The sequence below is a fragment of the Capra hircus genome, chromosome 9, assembly GCF_001704415.2.
Source record: "Capra hircus breed San Clemente chromosome 9, ASM170441v1, whole genome shotgun sequence".
NCBI lineage: Eukaryota > Metazoa > Chordata > Mammalia > Artiodactyla > Bovidae > Capra > Capra hircus.
In genome coordinates this window covers 78,467,909-78,490,089 of record NC_030816.1, presented here as the reverse complement: position 1 = coordinate 78,490,089, position 22,181 = coordinate 78,467,909, and the positions used below count along the sequence as shown (strand labels likewise).

At 44.5% G+C, this 22,181-nt stretch overlaps 1 protein-coding gene across 1 annotated transcript in view; it reads left to right on the top strand.

Annotated features, from left to right (window-relative positions):
• Positions 1-22,181, top strand: part of CNKSR3 (CNKSR family member 3) — a 105,019-nt gene that overhangs the window by 19,950 nt on the left and 62,888 nt on the right. The window lies entirely within an intron of this gene.

The following is a 22,181-nucleotide window of genomic DNA, read 5'->3' as shown; positions in this document are numbered from 1 at the left end:
CAGAGAGGTTACTTTGCCAACAAAGGTCTGTCTAGTCAAAGCTATGGTTTTTTTCCAGTAGTCAAGTATGGATATAAGAGTTGGACCATAAAGAAAGCTGAGTGCCAGAGAACTGATGCTTTCAAACTGTGCTGTTGGAGAAGACTCTTGAGAGTCCCTTGGATTGCACGGGGATCAAACCAGTCAATCCTAAAGGAAAATCAATCCTGAATATTCTTTGGAAGGACTGGTGCTGAAGCTGAAGCTCCAATCCTCTGGCCACCTGATGCGAAGAGCCAACTCATTGGAAAAGACCTGATACTGGGAAAGATTGAAGGCAGGAGAAGGGGATGACAGAGGATGAGATGGTTGGGTGGCATCACTGACTCAATGGACATGAGTTTGAGTCAGTTCTGGGAGATGATGGAAGGACAGGGAAGCCTGGCGTGCTGCAGTCTGTGGGGTCGCAAAGAGTTGGACATGACTGAGCACACACGAAATGTACGGGAAACCCTTGAATCTCAAGGAGAAATAGCGGTTAAAGCCTTTGTGCAAAAATTAACTTGACTTCCTGGGTATTTATTTCCTTTGATCTGTAAATGTGAAATTGACCAGACTTTTATAGCACAAGGGAACATAACTCTTCGTTAAAAAAAAAGAAGTTATTAAAACATTGACTTGATTGAAAAAACGAGATAGGAGTTGGGCTGCTAGGCAATGGGAGAGGGGAGGAGGTGGTGAGGATTGGCGGGGAAAGGCGTCTGAGGAGGAGGAGGGGGCCAGGGAGCTGGAGGAAGTGAGGCTAAGGGGGTGTGGCCTGGAGGTCACACCTTGAGCTGTGGGTGTTCAGTGTGTTATCACCTGCAGTCTGCTGCCCGTGGCTGATTAATGATTAATGATCCGTCCTAGCTCTGAGTATAATGCAGTCTTTATGTGACTCAGAGTTTTCACTCTAGTGGGTGAGCTAAAGCAATAGCGGAGTTATTTGTAGGAATTTACGCTCTAGAAGTGGTCATAATGTGACTGCCTGGATGGGAGGGGAGTTTGGGGGAAAATGGATACTTGTGTATGTATGGATGACTTGCTGTGCTGTGCACCTGAAACTTGGGGCTTCCCAGGCGGCACTAGTAGTAAAAAACCTGCCTGCCAGTGCACAAGATGCAAGAGACGTGGGTTCAGTCCCTGGGTCAGGAGGATCCCCTGGAGGAGGGCATGGCAACCCGCTCCAATATTCTTGCCTGGAGAATCCCATGGACAGAGGAGCCTGGCTGGCTACAGTCCATGGGGTTGGAAAGAGTCGGATACGACTTAAGTGACTTAGCATGCACACACACACCTGAAACTATTACACAGTTTTTCGATTATAGTCCAATATGAAGTAAAAAGTTTTTTTCTTTTTAGGAAAACCTTGAAAAAAAGAAGTGGTCATAAATATCCAAGGGTTTGAAAGTCTCCCCATCCCTCCAACCCAAAAGTATGCTGGAGCATGTAAGAAATACTGTCCCCTACTCCTGATTCCAGTTTTAGTTTGATGCAGTTGATCACTGAAATCTTAACAGTACATACTACGAACATTTCAGATGCAAGCCCAGATGAATCACACTGGCTCTACCAGAAGTGGCTGCCTGGGTATTCATTTCTGAGGTCCTGAACTCTGGAAGGACACGCAGATTATACTTAAAACTAATGGGACTTGATTATGGTAGGATGAAAAACAACAAATGGGGACCCACCTCTGCAGGGCGTGGCTGCCCTTCCTCCTGCTCTGCATTGTTCTGGGTGGTGGACGTGGCCACATCATTCCCAGGGTTAAACATATACCCAGTTCTGGGAAAGCTTCCATCTTCAACAGTCCACAGTGATCATTCAGGGAATGTGGTTTTAAAAATAATTTAACAAGGTAAAATTTTAGTTTTAATAGTTACCACTTGAAAATCCCAGCCAGTTTTTCTGCTTCTATCCCCCCTGCCTGCTTCCCTGTGATTTCTGAGTATGGGATCTCTTGGAAGATCTTTATAGCTTTTACTGTAATCAATTTTACATCGTTCTCTGTATGTTTTAACAGTTGGAAGTTCTGTAATATCAGTTCTTTTTGCATCACTGAAGGTGTTCCTGTTTCTCCTTCATCTTTAAAAAAAAAAGCCTTAGAATGGATATTGCAAAAGTATTTTATTAGCTACTGTATAGCACTGGAACTCTGCTCAATATTTTGTAATAACCTAAATGGGAAAAGAATTTGAAAATGAACAGATACTTGTATATGCATAACTGAATCACTTTGTTAAATACCCGAAACTAACAAAACATTGTTAATCCCTTACACTTCAATATAAAATAAAAATTAAAGTATTTTATTAAGGTAGCGTGTATATTGATGCCTTTTTCCTATTTTCTGTTTTGAAACTAGTTACCTTAAGATAGTATGTAATGTTCCAGTTCTGCTATAGAAATTCCAGCTTCTAAAATCATGTTATAATGAATCAAGGAGAAAAGTATGACCTTATGACTAACTAATGACAAAAGAAAAGTACAAATGCCTAGACGCAGCCATAGAAATTCAGGGAGAATGCAAAGGAACTAAGAAAAAACTGTCTTATTAAAAGTAGCTGTGGTAGACTTCCTGGAAGTGGTAAATGCAGTGAAATCAATCTTTTGTAATGACATAATTGTCATCAGAATATCTAAAAACAGTTTTATGGGTTAAGGAAGGTAATTGGGCTTCCCAGGTGGCTCAGCCATAAAGAATCTGCCTGAAGTGCAGGAGATGTGAGTTCAACCCCTGGGTCTGGAAGATCCTCTGGAGAAGGAAATGGCAATCCACTCCAGTATTCTTGCCTGGGAAATCCCATGGACAGAGGAGCCTGGTGGGCTCCATTGGGTGGCAAAGAGTTGGACATGACTTAGCAACTAAACCATCACCATGAAGGTAATTATCATCCTTGCTGATAACTATGCTTCCCTGATAGCTCAGTTGGTAAAAAAATCTGCAGTGCAGGAGACCTCAGTTTGATTCCTGGTTTGATCTTCCACTGGGAAGATCCCATGGAGAAGGGATAGGTGATAACTATAATGTTATAAAAACGTTGCTAGGCTATTTTTCTTGTAAAAGCAGACTTCATTCATAGATCTTGTTATTATAATTGTTGGTTTTGTTTGCTTTTTATAGATCCAAAAGTATAATGAAAGTGACATTGTTGCAGTGAGATGTAGAGTTTTTTTTTTTTTTCTTGGTTACATGCAGTTAATATTCTTTTTCTCTTTTAAAAAATAACAACACAGTTTCATTCCAAAGCCCCATGACAGGATTAACATTTGCACTTGAGGTGGTCAGGCATGGTGTTTTTTCTACTCAAATGAGGGCCTGCCTGTGCAATAAACCTCTTTGGTCAGCACTTGATGGGGGAGAAGGTAAAACCTAGCAAAGTTGGAGTCAGCGTTTAAAAATCATGGCTGTCGATGGAATGTGTTTACTCTGTAGTTAATTGCCTGTGGTAGAGGAATAACTGTTTTAAGGAGTTTGCCTGGAGAGAAAATGTATTCGTGTATCCATTCATAGCCTCCCTCTTTTCTGTCTGTTATGATTGTCTAAATTTGTGTGTTTGTGTTCGGGCCATTTCTCATCCTAAAAACACTTGTGGCTGCTCCAGTAGTACATAGCGGTTAAGACCAGGGAGGGCTGCTTACGTCTGGATCCTCTCTCTACCAGTCACTTACTAGATGTGTGATGTGCACCAGTTTCTCTGCCTAGTGTAATCAACTAGCTTATTTTTATTTTTTTAAAGTTTTTAGTTTGTTTTAGTTTTCATGGTCACACCACGTGGCATGTGGAATCTTAGTTCCCAGACCAAGCATTGAACCCACGTCCCCTGCGTTGGGAGCTCAGAATCTTCACCGCTAAGACCGCCTGAGAGGTCCTTCAACTAACTTATTTTTAAATTTGGGATCACACTGACCACCTGAGAGGTCCTTCAACTAACTTATTTTTAAATTTGGGATCACACTGACCGCCTGAGAGGTCCTTCAACTAACTTATTTTTAAATTTGGGATCACACTGTTAGTAAACTCTTAGGGTTTATGTTGAGGATTCAGTGAGATAATGCTGGTAAAGTATTTCCCACAATAAATGATAAAATAAACTATATGCATATAGTCAGTGCTTTAAAAAACTCTAGCCCTTGTTTTGTTACATACATGACAGGGATATCCTGGAGAAAACATTATTCACATTTCTGAGAGAATTTCCCCGTGGCTCAGTGATAAAGAATCTGCCTGCAATGCAGGAGCCAGAGGAAACTCAGGTTCAATCCCTGGATTGGGAAGATCCTCTGGAGGAGGAAATGGCAACCCACTCCAGTGTTCTTGACTGAAGAATTCCACGGACAGAGGAGCCTGGCGGGCTGCAGTGCAGGGGGTCACAAAGAGTCGGACACGACTGAAGCGACTTAGCATTTAACAAATGGTAAATTGCAACTCAGAGAGGAGAATGGTGAAGAGAGACTGGCCCACACACCCTTTGGGGAGTGTGTTGATATCAGGGGGCACCGAAAATGGGAGATGCCAGTTCTGCCTCTGAAACTTTAAGATAGGGCGATTTCTGAATCTTTCTCCCTAGTTATTCCATTAACGGTGGGTTGGGAGGCTTAAGAGCTTCCAATAGCAATCTGTAGGATACATTCACAAAAGTCAGAAGAAAGGCTGTCGCCGGCAATAGGCCCTTTCAGTTTGTATTTTCTGTTTTATCACAATTAAAGTCCACGACTTACTCCATTTCCTGCTCTGCCGTGGCATTTGATAACCGGTGGGTGTGATAGTAATCCCTGGGTGTGTCCCTGCTGGAGTGTGTATTCCACTGACTAATCGTCTGTGTCATCAACTACCGTCCATTAGCCCCACATGGAAGGTGCTCCGTCTCGCCAAGCCCCAATTAAGGAAACCAGCCCGGTTTCTTCTTGGGAGCCAAGGAGTTATTTCGTAAGACGTGCTCCTGTAAGCACTGTGGGAATAGCTGTCAGCATGGTGATTATTTGGGTTCTTTAGTCCCCAGGGTTGATTCCCTCAGTTTGAGAACCACAGAAAGTGGCAAACTTTTCAAAGGATTTTTAGGGTTACCCCATGCAGAGGGAGAAAGAATGGTCCCCATGGATCTCAAAGAGGCATCTCTGCAGGTAGGTACTTGGAGTGAGGTGAGCCATCCTGGGGCAGACCTGGAGGCAAGACACTTCCCTGATATTTCTTAGGAAGGCACAGGGGGGCTAAAGAGAAAGCTTGGCATTGACCTGCCTTGCCTGTCTATGGGTAGAGTACTTTCTGTAAGGCATCTTTGAGTGGAGGGGGTAGAGTACTTTCTGTAAGGCATCTTTGAGTGGAGGGGGTGTTTTTTATTTTACTCCATGTGTACCTGCTTCCAGAACAGGGTTTCAGCAGTGATGAATGGAGACAAGTTCTCTTAAAACCAGATAAATCTGTATCAGGCCCTTTCCCCCTTGAAAACGTGTGTGTTCAGTCGCTCAGTCATGTCTGATTTTTCGACCCCACGGACTGTAGCTCTTGAGGCTCTTCTGTCCATGGAATTTCTCCTCTGTCCAAGAATACTGGAGTGGGTTGCCATTTCCTTCTCTAGGGTATCTTTCCAACCCAGGGATTGAACTCACATCTCCTGCGTCTCCTGCATTGGCAGGTGGATTTTTTACTCCTGAGCCACCAGGAAAGCTGGGAGTATAAAGAAAAGGGTATTTTTTTCCCCTAGGGTTATGGTTCCAGTGGGCTTCCCTGCTGGCTCAGCGGTAAAGAATCCGCCTGCTGTGCTGGAGTCACAGAAGATGCAGGTTCGATCCCTGCGTCAGGAAGATCCCCTGGAGGAGGGCATGGCAACCCACTCCAGTATTTTTGCCTGGGAAATCCCATGAACAGAGGAGGCTGGAGGGCTACAGTCCATAGAATCACAAAGAGCTGGACCCAACTGAAGTGACTTAGTTAATAGTGAAGTCGCTCAGTCGTGTCCGACTCTTTGTGACCCCATGGACTGTATGTAGCCTACCAGGCTTCTCCATCCATGGGATTCTCCAGGCAAGAATACTGGAGTGGGTTACCATTTCCTTCTCCAGGGGATCTTCCTGACCCAGGGATCGAACCCAGGTCTCCTGCATTGGAGGCAGACACTTTAACTTCTGAGCCACCAGCATGTACATATACTACCGTGGTTCTAGCAATCTGATTTTCATGTTTTTTTTTTTTTTTCCCCCACTGCTGTCTAATCTTGAGGGTTGGCAATAACCATAGGTCATGCAGTCCAAATACATGTTCTTTTAAATAAATAAGTTATTTCATTTTAAAGCTAAAGAAACTGTGGCCAGAGAGTCCCATGGCTAAGATGTAATGGCAGGACCTAGACTAGAAAGGGAATTCTCCGGATTCCCAGTTCTGGATGTTTCTGATTATAGTATTTCCGAAACTTTACCCTAATTGCCCTCTACCCACAAATCCTATAAAACTGATAGCCTTGTAGGTGCCACCCACCAGCAGTGGTGTGGAACATCACTTGCCCGTCTGTATTGCAGTCGAGGGCAGTGAGCCTGATTAACCATCTGTGATGCAGACTGAGTGTGGACTTATGGGGGGTCCAGTGGGGAGGAGCTTTCCATCTAGCAGGGAGGTGGCAATACTGATTATTATACCATATGGGGCAGTACATTCAGTGATGGACGTATTTACAGGTCCAGAAGCTGTATAGAGGAGCAGAGAATGCATTGTGTGTGTGTGTGCGCGTGTGTGTTTAGGGGACAGTTGTTAGTGAAGGTTTTTAAAGATAAAGGGGAGTTTGCCGGCCAGATGGAGGTTGAGGATGGAGTCTTCTAGGTGAAGATTTTGGGAAACTAAACAGCAGTCCATTGGCGGCGCTGGAGGATGAACTGGGGGGCGGGATCACGGCTGCCTGCAGATGTCTCTAGGTGGTACTCACATTGTTCACTTCCTCCAGTCTGTTTCAGAATGGAGAGAGATATGGAAAGTTCATCAGTGACTCTCAGTTTCCTTTTGGGCTAAAGAACATGAAGTGTCTTTGAATAGGACGATTGGTGTGACCGGGAGATTGTGACCGGGAGAGGCGGTGACGAGTGTGGACTGCCAGGTCCCTGGGGGCTCTGTGGCTCCGGTGTCATCAGGGAAGAAGGTTCAGGAATAGTGCTTGGCTTTGGACTCAGAAAGGCAGCAGGTTCTGTCCGGAGCCTTCCTGCCCTTCCTCCAGGATGCCGTTGGGTGAAGGTGTGGGTGCAGGTTTACATGTTCAGCTTCTGGAACCAGATACCATTGCCTTTCAGTTTTCATGGCTTTGGAGGAAACAGATAACGAATGATAGGAAACAGCTGCTCCTAACGTGGCAGCCAGAAATGCAACCTCATGGAGCAGCGTGGTCATCACGAGAATATTCATGCAAAGTCCTCTCTGATTAAACAGTGGGTGCTGTGGAATGTGGCTTGTTTTCGTCCATTTACCCCCCTCCCCCCATTGTCTTTCTGTTGCTTGCAGCTTTTATTTTTATTCATCCAATAACACAGAAATGTTTCCTTGCAAAAAAATTTACACAAGCTAACTCGATGATTAGGGTTTCTCTGGTGGCTCAGATGGTAAAGGATCCATCTGCAATGCAGGAGACCTGGGTTCCACCCCCGGGTTGGGAAGATCCCCTGGAGAAGGGAATGGCTACCCACTCCAGTATTCTTGCCTGGGAAATCCCTTGGACAGAGGAGCCTGGCGGGCTACAGTGCCGGGATTTGCAAAGAGTCGGACTCGACTGGGCGACTGAGCTCACACACTAGATAATTAAAAAGTATATCTAATTTCCACCTTTGTGCGAAACGCTTTTCCTTTGTCAGAGTTGAGTGTGAGCACCTTCTAGAATCCTTCCTAGATGTTTACATACATGTTTATACAGGTTCATGTATAATTATTTTCATTTATATAAATGGATTTACTTGTAGTTTGAATCTGATCCATAGTTTGAATCTGATCCATATTTTTTTTTTCACATTTCATACTGTCTTAAAGGTCTGTCATTCTATTTAGATAATCCATTTTAGAAGTAATTTTTTTATACAGTCAAACTCAATTAACTTTGTCAGGGATTTGGGAATGGTGGTATAGAGATCTGGGTGTCTCTTAGGAACAGGAGGTTGTGGTGGCTTATGTGTTGATGCCTAACCAGGATTCAGGATGTTTTATGGCAGACGGGCTGGCACCTGGCAAAATATCTTGGGTCAGCCTGACGGGAGAACTGATCTCTTGCTGTGAGAGTTTATTACTGTGACACCAGCTTGGTTTCAAGCACACAGTTAGTCTTTTCTTGCCAGAATCATATTGAAGTGAGAGACGGCTGATACACAGTCTTTGAGATGTCTGACTTCATCAAGAGAATGTGGGACTTGACTCTTTCCTCAAAGTGTGCTTCATAATTTTGCAGAGCTTATTTAAGAGAAGTTGACCCAAGGGACAAGGGAACTTTGAATTATAACCCAGCGAACTGGGACCCAGAAATGATGAGAGGGAAACCTTTGGAAGGGGAAATGGGACCAGTCATTGTTGTGATACATTCATGGGCTGCTGACATCATGGGAAGCAGTTGATGACCTCTTGCTAAAATTGTTCATTTAAGCTTGCCAAACCCAAACAGACTGTGGGCATTTGTGGCTGTTCCCCAAAGTACAGCAGCAGTTGTCCCAGGAGCTGTTGGAATGCTGTCGTTATGACCTCTGTGCATGTTGTTTAGACAAAGGGGGAAGACGCCTTCTCGGCTTGACAATTTGCCAGCCACCTGCTGTCATTCTTTTTCTTCAGTGCTTTGAAAGTGACCAGAACATGGTCATCAGGCCTCTTGTAAAAATAACAACATGGGCACGTGTAAAATCACAAAGTCCAAGACGCTGATGTATTACAGAGGACACATGGCAGTGGGTGCCGGTTTTCCTCATCTGTTTTCTTGATGCACCAGTCGCTCATATTTCATGTGGCCAGTTGCTGCCTTAAAGGGGACATTCTAGAGGAGAGATGGACTTTATCTTTTACTGGAATTAGCTATTATCAAATAAGCACTGCAGTGGCCTTCACATTTCTTGACCATGTGGGGCCATGTGGTGGCTTTATAAAGAGATCCTAATTTCTAGCTGTAACGGCACATGTGCAGTGCTTTTTACTCTGGCTTTCAAGGAAATTGGGGTTGGTGGGAGATAAAGAGGTTAGGAGCATGGTATTCCGTCAGCTGTGAAATTGCGCTTTGCAGCTCTGTGGTGTCATGTCACAGTGGATGAGAGGGACAGGCTCGCGTGTTGTTCTTTGTCACCCATTGCCTTCCTTTGCTTAATGAAGCATCAGCCAGTTTGATCACATGAAGGACCAATCAGGGAGACAGCTCTGTTTGCCTGGATCCATCCTGCTTTTGTGATCCTCCCACACTTGAGGGCAGTGCTTGCCCGGGGAGGTCACACCGCAGGGAGGGAGGGAGAAGGCAGAGCCAGCGTTGGGCGGAACAGAAAACCCTGTGTGGAGTTCCCACTCCAGTGCTTCCTGGGGGGCTAACCTTACACATGGAGCCCTTCAGAGCGTGCTTCCTCATCTGCCAGTGGGGCTAATAGGACTTCCTGGTGGTGCAGTGGTTAAAAATCCACCTTCCACTGCCAGGGACACAGGTTCGATCCCTGGTCAGGGAGCTAGGATCCCACATGTCTCGGAATGACTAAGCTACTGAGCCTGGGAGCCTCAACCAGAGAGGAGCCCGCATACCACAACTAACATCTGATGCAGCAAAAATTAAATAAATAAATACATATATTTTTTAATGGGGATAATAAGTCCATTCTCTTCATCTGCATCTCCATTGCTTCCCTGACACTAGGTTCATCAGTACCATTTTTCTAGATTCCTTATATATGCATTCAATATATATTTGTTTTTCTCTTTCTGACTTACTTCCCTCTGTAGTAGAGGCTCTAGGTTCATCCACCTCACTACAACTGCCTCAGATTCATTCCTTTTTGTGGCTGAGTAGCATTCCATTGTGGGGTTTCCGTGGTGGCTCAGCAGTAAAGAATCTGCTTGCAATGCAGGAGCCGCAGGAGATGCAGTTTCGATCCCTGGGTCGGGAAGATTCCTCTGGAGGAGGGCATGGCAACCCACTCCAGCATTCTTGCCTGGAGAACCCCATGGACAGAGGAGCCTGGCAGGCTATGGTCCATAGGGTCCCAAAGAGCTGGACACGACTGCAGCAACTGAGCATGCATGCCTGCAACGTTCCATTGCATATATGTACCACTCTTCTCTATCCATTCACCTGCCGATGGACATCTTGGTTGCTCTGTGATGACCTAGAGGGGTGGGATGGGGGAGCGGAGGAGGCTCAAAAGGGAGAGGAGATATATGTATATATTTATAACTGATTATATGTATAATTATGACTGTGACTAATTTCTAGTATGGCAGAAACCAACACAACATTGTAAAGCAACTTTCCTCCAATTACAAAAAGAGAGAGAAGAAAGAAAGATAATAATACATCATAGGGTTCTTCTGAGGATTAATCAGACCCTGGGAGTGAGTGCCCAGCTCATGTTACCGAATACAGAAAGATCCAGAAATGGAACTTGTGATTTCTTTCTTTGTCTTTCATACTCCCCTGTCCTTAAATGAGATGGCCCCGGCCCTGGACATTCTGGTGCTTGGTTCTCATTCATCAGGGATAACTCTCTGTGATTTACAGTCAACAAAACGAAAGTTCGCTTCTTTAAAAATCACCCTCCTGGAGTTGCAGCCATCCCGCCATCTGTCTCCCTCTGTCCCTCCCCCAGCCTGACCACTGCAGTGCAGTAAACCCCAGGTCTGTTCAAGGGAAGAACTAATTTTAACCACAGTGTGAAGGCATGTGGGGGCTGGGGGAGCCTACCATATAGAGTTACAGTAAGTTGCAAGCACACAATCTCAAATTATGACTTTGGCACAGATTTTACATTTGTTTCTTCCAGGTGCTTCCTCTAGACCAAAGATGATAGAATTCCACAGAAAAAAGACACTTGGTTATTTAAAAAGCCATTTTGCAATATGTGAACACGACTGTTGCACAAAGCCGTCACAGCTCTGAATTGCACATCTTCCTATGAATCTTCCGCAGGGGGCTCGATTTGTGTGGTGATCACTGTCAGCCCTGGTTTGACTCATGCATTCCTCGCGGCCACAGGAAGATCTGTGTTTATGTGAAATATGGAAACGATTTCTCCTCCCTCTTTCTTCTGTGCTTGAGTTGGGATAGTGCCGCTGAGTTGTTTTCCATTGTTATTTTTAAAGGGTCTTCAGTTTCAGAATTCCAGTCTGGGCTTGAGCGGGACAGCTGGCAGTGGGGCTTAGGCTGGTCTTCGTGCGATCTGGCTTTGGATCCAGCATCCTTACCCCAAAACAGGAGGCCCTGCTTTCTAAAACTCTGATGTGCCCAACCCTGAAAACAAAGTGGAAGCTAAAATAGTGGTAGAGAAATCTGCACTGATGGAAGAAGTTTTTTTACCCTAAAATCTGTCTTCTTTATCAAGACCCATGTATCTTGTGTCTTGGTCTCTCCTGTTTTTTTTTTTTTTTTTTTCCTTCTCCTTCAACTGCTTGGGTACCATGAGGATGGGGAAGGTGTAGGCTGAGTTGTTACAGGTCCAGAGTTGAGTTGTACAAAGAGAAAAAATCAGAAAAAGAGTGTGTTTTGATCCTCCTGAAAAAGAAGGTTTTCTGGGAAGGGATTCCAGGCTATGAAAGAAAGGATTAGCTGCTTTCATTGGGTCCAACACCACATTCTCATTGCATCGTTAGCAATCCTTGTAAAGTGTCTTGGCAAATAGGGGCGCTTCCTTCACAACCGACTGTTTTTCCAACTGCAGATTTATAACTGCTTCATGTGCCATGATGCATGGCGAGGTGTCAAAATCATTTTATGGGAGGAAAACCCCCCAAAGACTTTTAAAGCATGCAGCTTTCAGGGGAAAAAATAAGTCAGTTTTACAAAGACGGTATTGGTGGGTTTATGCTTTGCTCACAGGCAGACCTTTTGAAAGATGACAGTGTAAAAGGAGGACATACATTTCATTCATTCATTCACTGAGTCCCTAAGGTACTGCTTTCGAAGGGCCGGGTGCTGGGAGTGTAAGGATGAGTGTCATTTTGCCCTTTAAGTGGTGGTGGTGGCAGTTTCGTTGCTAAGTTTGCATCTGACTCTTGCAACCCCATGGACTGTAGCCCGCCAGGCTCCTCTGTCTGTGGGATTCTTCAGGCAAGAATATTGGAGCGGGTTGCCATTCCCTTCTCCAGGGGATCTTCCCCACCCCGGGATTGAACCCACGCCTCCTGAGTTGCAGGTGGATTCTTTACCATCTGAGCCATCAGGGAAGCCCCTTTTACTCAGGAGTCAGAGGCATGAGTCAGAATACTTCGTCCAGATGGCAGGAAGTTAGGAGTGATGATCTCTACTGGGGTGGGAGGTGGTGGGTGGCTGGTGTCCAGAGACGACCTCATAAAGGAAGGGAAGCTTCAGGTGAATCTCAGAAGATTGGGAAGAATTTGCCAGATCAGATAGGAGTGTGGGAGGCATTGCAGGCAGAAGGAGAGCAAATGTGAAGGCGTGAACGTATGAAGCAGCAGGGTGTGTTAGGAGAAGGAACCCCAGCTCTGGGAGGCCTGAGCTGCTGGATGCAGGAGGCAGCAGGCGGGGGAGGGGCCTGGTCAGGAAGCCTGGGGGCTTACTTCCAGCGGCCTTTGTAGGTCACAGGGTCGTGCAGTTGCCTTCTGGACTTTGCTCCCCTCACGTGAGAGGCCTTCTCTGATTAGCACCGTTCTGATTTCCTTTCCCTGCCTTCTTCCCAGCTCTTAACCCTGACCTGTCATAGGCTGGTGCGTTTGTTGCCTGTGCCCCATTGTTTGAATGGAGACCCCAGGAGAGCAGGGCCTTCCTCCTGTGTGGATGGCTGTGTCCCCAGTGCCAACACCAGTGATGATACAGAGTTTGGACTTCATCCTCTGAGTGCTGGAGAACCATTGAAGATGCTGACTAGGAGTGGGGTGGGGTCACATGAGTGACCGGGATGTTGGGAAGAGCAGTGTGAATGTCACGTCCAGCTGATGACAGGTGAGGAAGGAAGCGCCTTGTTACATACGGAGGGCAAGGGAAGGAAGCCGTGATCCTGCTCCCCAGCTACTTTGGATGGGGCCCAGCTTTGCTGCCCTGGTTAATTATCAATTGGTGGTGCTAGTGGGAAAGAACTCGCCTGCCAGTGCAGGAAACTTAAGAGACGTGGGTTCGATCCCTGAGTCGGGAAGATCCTCTGAAGGAGGAAATGGCAACCCACTCCAGTATTCTTGCCTGGAGAACCCATGGACAGAGGAGCCTGGCAGGCTACAGTCCCTGGGGTCACAAAGAGTTGGACACAACTGAAGCGACTTAACACCCACAGTATTGATCTCATTCTGTAGCAGATGTTTTGAAACTTTACTAAACGTTACAGAGAAGCTCCAAGAATTTTTTTTTCCCTCCTTTACAACCCAGTAGCTGCCTGAACATTCCAATAGATGTCCTGATGTCATAATATGATAATGATAATCACTTTAATCACAATAATATAATAATCACAGTAGTATGGTAATCACTTTCTTTCTTTATTGATACTTCAATGAATTATCTTTCTTTGAAATGCATTGAATGCTTTGATATGAAATGAATTCTTTATAAAAAAATAGGTTTGAGGGCTTCCCTGGTGGTCCAGTGACTAAGACTTCCGGCTTCCAATGCAGGGGCCCAGGTTTGATCCCTGGTGAGGGAACTAGATCATGCATGCCACAACTAAGACCCTGGGGCAGCCAAATAAATAAATAAAAATAAACATAGATTGATGTCAGAATACGATGATCATTTATTTCATTTATTTATACTTCCATGATAGATTTGAGAAATCTTAATGAATTATCTTTCTTTGAAATGCCTTGAATGCTTTAATATGAAATGGATTCTTTATGTAAAAATAGGTTTAATAGTTTCAAGACAGCTGACCTCATAGCTATTTGTGTCTTGCAGTTAGATTGTCTGGAAAGTCAGAAAACAAGATAAGAAAGAGGACATTCTGCAGTTCTTCTGAGAGCATTAATATGATGTATCATCCTGTTGACTGGACTTGACTGAACAGTTCCCCATATATACCTTTTCCTGGTAACAGAACTTCATCACTTTAAGACCTGGATATTTTCTATTTTTTTCTTCAACTTTGGATGAAAATTTTCCTAAAATTACTTACTTTCTTGTGTTCATAAGCAGAGTGTATTCAACTCTCCTTTCTTGGGAAAAAAAGTTTTGCACAATGATTGAGGCACATGATTTCTGTAATGGTAAATTGATTGGCTCAATATTCATTGGAAGGACTGATGCTGGAACTGAAGCTCTAATACTTTGGCCACCTGATGTGAAGAACTGACTCATTGGAAAAGACCCTGCTGCTGGGAAAGATTGAAGGCAGGAGGAGAAGGGGACGACAGAGGATGAGATGGATGGCATCACCGACTTGATGGACATGAACTTGGGCAAACTCTGGGAGATAGTGAGGGACAGAAAGGCCTGGCATACCACAGTCCATGGGGTTGCAAAGAGTCAGACATGTCTTAGTGACTGAACAACAACAATGTATTGGCCACTTGTGACTGTCCTGACAAATGACACCAGAATGCCAGGTTTTCAAAGTTACTGTCCTTGGATTTTAGGTAGTGGGTGCTCCCAGCAGCATACCCAAGTGTGCCTTTCTTGAATTAATTCAACCTTCCTCTTGAAGCCTGGGAAACAAGATAGCTTATTTGCTTTGTAAAATGAGAGTAAATAGGCTGTGGGTGGGGCTACATCTGAGAAGACCTGTGAGTGAAGGTCAGTGAGTGGATTTTATTGCACAGACTTTCTCATATCCTTAAAAAAAATATAGCTTTGATATACACTAAATCCTTGTTGCCTATCTATTTTATTTTATTCATTTATTTTTATTTTTTTGGCCATGCCACAAGGCATGTGGAATCTTAGTTCCCGGACCAGGGATTGAACCTGTGCCCCCTGCTTTGAAAACGCAGAGTTTTAACCACTGGACAGCCAGGGAAGTCCTGATCTTATCATAGCTTTAACATGTCAAAGAAAGAGGACTCATTTTTTGCTTTTCAAGTTTTCCTAACAAATAATCTGTATCTGAAAAAAAAAAAAGATTATAATATTATCTCTTCCACTGTATTGACACTGGGTTTGCAAAGGGAAAGAAAAATCCCCAAGCCTCTTATAGTGTTTGTCCAGAGAACCCATTGCTTCCTTTAGGTCGAAGGTGTGTGAGATGAGGTCACTGAAAGCGCTTCTGTACTAAAGGTTGTCATCATCTCTGATAACTTTCTGGGCATCTACCATACAGAAGGCTCTGTGAACAACACAACAACACAGGAAGTGCCTTCTTCCTAGAGATTTAAATCCTAGTTTGGAAGAGCAAGTAGTGGAGAAGAAACAACTGCAGCGCTTGGACGTTGAGAGGGGACGCAGCAGTGTGGTGTACCCCTAGAAAGACCAGGGCTGAACAGGAGACGTGTCTCCAGAAGCTTGACAAGACAACTCAGATGGAGCCTAGGGGAAGGAAGAGCCCTGAATAAGACTTGGCAGCCAGTCGGCCATGTCCATTAGCAGGGTGGTGCATAGTGGCCAGGTCAGCACACCTAATTAAAGCTTGTCTGCACGTGCCTGGAGGGTGGCGTTAACAGCGAGGGCCACGGGAGTCAGAGGGAGGTGATCATGTCCACGTTGCATGGGGAGTGGTTCATGAAACCTACATGGAGTGTGAGGGTTTTTTTGTTTTACTTTTTATTTTATATGGAAGTATAGAAAACTCCAGGAGATAGTGAAAGACAGGGAGGCCTGGCGTGCTGCAGTTCATGGGGTCACAAAGAGTCGGACACGACTTAGCGACTGAACGTTGCTGATTACAACCTTGTGATAATTTGAGGTGGTCAGCGAAGGTACACATATACATGTATCCGTTCTCCCGGGAGGGTTACTGCTGGATCTTGATGATTTGAGTGCTATTGCTGAGTCACAGGAGCGGGAGGGCTGGCCCAGAGGAGGAGAGGGCTAGGATGGGGAGGGGAAGGGTGCCGAAGGGCCAGGTGTATGTCATGACTTTGTTCTGCTCAAGAAGAAGGCTTCTCTCTTTGAGCCTCCCAGTGGAAAGACAATGGGTTCTGGAGTTGGATGAACTGGTCCCAAGACCAGTTCTACCACTCTCCAGCTGTGTCCCCTTCAGCAGTTTTCTTCATCCCTGTAATATCAGCCTCCCTGCAAGAGGAAGGGAGATAGTAAGATTGATCTGTGGACTCTTCAGAAGAGTACGAGCCTTATATTTGACCGTGCACCACAGAAACACAGTATGTGCTTAGTCATTGGTCGTTTCCTTGGGCTAGCCCTTCCTCGGGGCCCTGCACTGTGGCTTCCTGATGCCTACAGGCTGTGCCCACTTGCTGACTCCCTTGTAGGTGCAATCAACTCAGTCGGAGTGGAACAAAATGCATTACATCATCTTCTAAACGTCTCCTCTCTCATATCAGATCTTTCCCATTTGCCTTTTCTGTGGCTGGGATTTATTTTCTTTTTTTAATCTGCTTGTTCAGTCGCTCAGTCATAGTCAACTCTTTGTGACCTCATGGATGGTAGCACGCCAGGCTTCCCTGTCTTTCACAATCTCCCAGAGTTTGCTCAAGCTCATGTCCATTGAGTTGGTGATGCCAGCCAACCATCTTGCCCTCTGTCATCCCCTTCTCCTTAGAGTTTGAGTTCTTACAAGTTAACCCAGCTCAAACCCTTGCTGTCATCTTTGGTTAATTTTTTGCCTTTCATGTGACATTTCTTCTTCTTTTCAAAAAATATTTATTTATTCGGCTCCATTGGGTCTTAGTTGCAGCTTGTGAACTTTTTAAATTGCAGCATGTGGGATCTAGGCCCCCCACCTAGGGATATAACCCAGCCCCCCTGCATTGGGAGCATGGAATCTTAGCCACTGGACTACCAGGGAAGCCCCTTCATATGACATTGATAGCGAAGCTAATGTCTTTCTCTTCTGCGCTGGGCTCACATCGGGTCACGAATGGATTCCTCAGAAGCTTTCTACTTTGGTCAGTCTGTCCAGCTTGCATCCTTTGGAGTCCACTGAACACCTCCGTCCTTCCACAGTCCTTTGTTGTGGCCATACCTTTTCCATCTAATTTTGCTTTTCATTAGCTCTTAGAGTAATAATAGCTCACACTGGTTTATGCTGCTTGTGAGCCAGGTATGTGTTAAGGACTTAGACCATTTTCTTTATTTCAGCCTCAACTTTGCACAACTTAGTCAGTGTTTGAACCCAGGCAACTTGGCTCCAGACCCTACACTTTGAAGACCTGCCTATCTTCACTGTCTTCCTTCCATATAAACTCCTACGGAGCAGGATCCATGCGATTCATCTTTGCTCGCTATGCTCCATGCTGTGTCCTGACAAATAGTAGACACCACTGAAGGCACTGCCTGCATAACTTCCTCCTTCCTCCTCTGGGCCCTAGTTCACACCGTTCTCTCTCAGTATCATGGTAGGAGGTTCAGGAAGGGGTTAGTGCTCTGACATGAACTCGTACAACCGGATTCAGCTCTCAGACATTTTACCCACTGTCTCACCTTGGTCAGGTCACTTCGCTGAAGCCACAGTTGTACTCCACAAAAGGGGAATAATAGTAATGCCAGTGCATAAAGCTGATATGATGAACCAGTGAAGTAATGTGTGCCGGATACTTTAGTTCTGTGCCTGGCACATGGCAAAGGTCCATATCTATTAGCTCTTATAAGCAGTTGTATTATAATGCCCTCCTCTGCCTCTTTCAGCTCATTTTTGTCTGTTGTTTAAGGCCTTTTCCAACCTGCGTTGGGCTTCCCAGGTGGTGCAGTGGTCAAGAATCTGCCTGCCCATGCAGGAGATACAGAAGACGTGGGTTCGGTCCTTGGGTCGGGAAGATCCCCTGGAGGAAATAGCAACTCACTCCAGTATTCTTGCCTGGAAAATCCCGTGGACAGAAGAGTCCAGTGTGCTACAGTCCATGGGGTCTCAAAGAGTCAGATACAACTGAGCGACTGAGCACGCTCACAGCTTGCATCACCTATCTGGCACTCACGTAACTTCTTCAGCTCACAGAGAACCACACGCTTGCTTCTTTTTGACCTTTGATTAGCTGTGTGACTGAGCAAGTTGCTACATTTTACAAGTCTCAGTAGTCTCAGTTGTCTCGTGTGATAAAAAGAATTATTTTTTTTTTAGATTAAAGAAAGAGTATGTGACGCATTGTAAACATTCTGTAAATTTTAGTTTTTGTGCCTTTTTTTCCCTCCCTGGTTGCCAGCTCCTCCACCACTGACCAACAGGTCCCCAGAAAGGCTCACTGATAGACTCCAGTCCTAATTTCGTTGTTTGGAAGTTATGTGAAAGAAAGAGAGGCTTCTATTGCATGGAAAGAACTCGATTGCAGTCCAGTAGCAGGAAATGCTAGGAAGTTGAAGAACATCTGTCCTGTGCCCTTTGGTCTTTTTGAAACATAGTTTTGATGGTCATTGCAAACATTGTTGTTTTTCAGTCACTAAGTTGTGTCCAACTCTTTGCAACCCCATGGACTACAGCCCACCAGGCTTCCCTGTCAGTCGGGATCTCCTAGAGTTTGCTCAAACTCATGTCCATTGAGTCAGTGATGCCATCTAACCATCTCATCCTCTGCCACCCTCTTATCCTTTTGCCTTTAGTCTTTCCCAGCATCAGTGTCTTTTCCAGTAAGTCAACTCTCCGCATCAGTTGGCCAAAGTATTGGAACTTCAGCTTCATCATCAGTCTTTCTAATGAATGTTCAGGACTTATTTCCTTTAGGATTGACTGGTTGGATCTCCTTGCAGTCCAAGGGATTCTCAAGAGTCTTCACCAGCACCACAGTTCAAAAGTATCAATTCTTTGGTGCTCAGCTTTCTTTATAGTCCAACGCTTATATCCATACATGACTAATGGAAAAACCACAACTTTCACTTTATGTGCCTTTGTCAGCAGAGTGATGTTTCTGGTTTTTAATACACTGTCAAAGTTTGTCCTAACTTTCCTTCCAAGGAGCAAGTGTCTTAATTTCATGGCCGCATTCACTGTCTGCAGTGATTTGGGAGCCGAAGAAAATAAAATCTATCACTGCTTCTACTTTTCCCCCTTCTATTTGTAAACATAGGCAAGCCTTATATTATATAACAAAATTTTGACATTGTTTGAACTCATTCATTGAACAAATAATCCTTGAACACCTCCTTTGTGCCAAGAACTGGCTGAACTGTTGTGGGAATAATGATGGACAAAACCAACCTGCTTCCTGTCCTCCTGGAGCTCGTCCTGCTGGGGAGACAGACACCAGCATGCAAATACTAAATGATAAAGCGAGATGTGCCATGAGGGGCAAGCGAAGGTGCTGGGAGATGCGTGCTAAGGGGATTCAGTATTGAGGGCCAAGAAAATATTCCCACTGGAAGAGATGTTTGAACTGAGATCTGAGGGGTGGATTGGAGTACCCAAAGAGGCAAAGGAAACCTTCAGATGGACTGCTCCTTCTTTTCCTCTTAAAGTAAGATGCAATTTAGTGTTCTGGGAAGCTTGGATGATGACGGACGATAATTAGGTTTCAAACCTGGAGGTGCCTGAATATGCTGTCACTGACTGTTTTTATCTCACTTGTGCATAAATAGTGCACGTGTCGGGCCTGGAGAGGGAGGTTGAGTGTACCTGAGCACAATCAGGCGTTGTGTTTTCATTGCAGTCGGGGCCAGCGCCGTCAGTCAGGCTCTTCCAGGCACTTTGTCACATTACTGGTCGCGCTGTCTGGACTTGTCTGCCCAGGGGCAGATGCTCTTTAGTTCTAATTCGCATTACGTCTATTTGCTTGGAAAGTTGTTTTTGTTGGAGCTTGGAGGGCCAGGTGCTTGCAGCTGGAGTATGGGCCAACTTATTGGAAATTTGAACGAAGTTTGTTAACACAGAGAAGGGACACCCCTCAACCAAGTGTAACAGGCTACCGAAATATGACAGCTGTTAGGGAGCAGTCCTTTAACACCCTTCCAATCTAATCGTCGTGATGGGACTCATTTCCTGACCTCTTTCAGGAAAGGTATATCCTGAAAAGTTGCAGTAGACTTTTTCAAAGTGAGGAGCCCATGATGGTCTTAGAGATGATTTTAGAGTTTGACAGGTCAAGGGAACTGTCTTTGTAAGCTAGCCTTTCTTCAACACCCATTCCTTGCAAGTTCTCTTTTAACATGAAGAAGCAAGCCCTCGGAGATTAATAGCTAGCTAACTTTGCTTTTTGTTTTCATTATAATGTTTCTGATACTTTCTGCTTGTGGCAAGTGATACTAATTTATAGTAGTGATTTACAGACTTTTTAAAAAATGAAGTGAAAAGTGAACTGACTTTTAAAAAATGAAGTATGTAATAGTAGAAATGGCATCCAGGGTTGACAAAATCATTAAGGTGGTTCTTGAATGACTGAAGTTAGGGAACATTGCCTTGGTATCATCTAGTCTTTTTCCTGCTATCTGGCATTTGTATTCTATTTTGGAGGACCCATTAATAATTTGGATGTTAAAGTCTGATAACACAATAAAATATTACATCCCACTGACCAGTATGACTCTAAAACAAGATGGATAATAGTAAGTGTTGGTGAAGATATGGAGAAACCAAAACCCTCATAAATTCAGAGTAAGAATGAAAAATGGTGCAATTCCTTTGGGACATATTTTGGCAGTTTCTCAAAAAGTTAAAATATAGAGTCATGGTATGACTCAGTAATTCCACTCCTAGGTATATACTCAAGAGATTTGAAAGCATATGCTCAGGTAGACACCTGTGCATGACTGCCCACGACAGCATTATTCATTATGGCCAAAAAGGAGAAACAACCATTTGTCCATCAGCTGCTGAATCAATTAAAGATAATATATAGTATATCCATACTGTGGGTTATTATTCAACCATAAAAAGGGATGAAGAATTGATGCATGCTGCAACATGCATGAACCTTGGAAACGTGCTATGTGAAATAAACCAGACACAGAAGGCTACATCTTGTAGGGTTCTGTTTATAAGAACTGTCCAGAAGAGGCACATCCATAGAGGTGGGGTATAGATTAGTGACTGCAGGATCTGGGTGGGGGGCTGGAGAGTGGTTGTCAGTGTGTATGGGATTTCCTTTCTGGGTGATGGAAATGTTCTCAGATTAGATGGTGGCCACACAGCCTTTTGAACAGACTAAATATCACTGAAATTTACACTTAAAATTTTTTAATTACAATATGATTAATTCAGAAGATGAGAAAAGTTCTCTTTTGCTAGATTAACTCATTTACAGATGTATTCTCATGAACCTTTTCATTGGTGCCACTACAGATATTCACTCAAGATGTCTTTCATAACAATGATAGAATAATTCATGATTTACAAAGTACTCTCAAGCTCAATACTTCTTGTTGTATTAGTTCAAAGCTAAGGAAACTGAAGTCTAAAAGGTAAATGATTGGCCCTGGCCGCAGAGCAGAGTCAAGCTGGATTATAAGCCAGGTTGTCTGACTCTATGCCTGCTGTGTTTTGTCTCTCCGTTCTTTCCTCATGTTTTGTTTGGAGCATGTGGATCCATGCATTCTTCATTCATTTGACAGTTACTGAGTGCCTTGTAGGAGCAAAAATGTTCTCGGAGGTGGAGTCATGCAGGTGATAAGACAGATAAGGACTCCAACTCTTAGGCTTTAGATGGTTTAGAGAGAGGAGCCTGACAGGAGGCCATTTGCTAGTAAAGCAGGCACTTTCAGAGTGATGTCTTCAGAAGAAAATAAGATGGTAAGACAGAAGTGACTGGGACATGTCTCTGGACTTTTAAAGATTAGGTGGTCAGGGAGGACCTCTCTGAGAGGTGACATCAAGTTGAGACCAGAAGGACCCGAGAAATTCAGCTGGGTAAAGATCTGGCAGAAGACTATAGAACATCCGGTGTAGTGCAGACCCTTAGCGTTTCCTGTGCTCTTCTAGGAACCAAATTCTGAGACTTAGGCCACTGTTCTGAGACAGACCACTGTTCTGGTCTTCTGGATAAA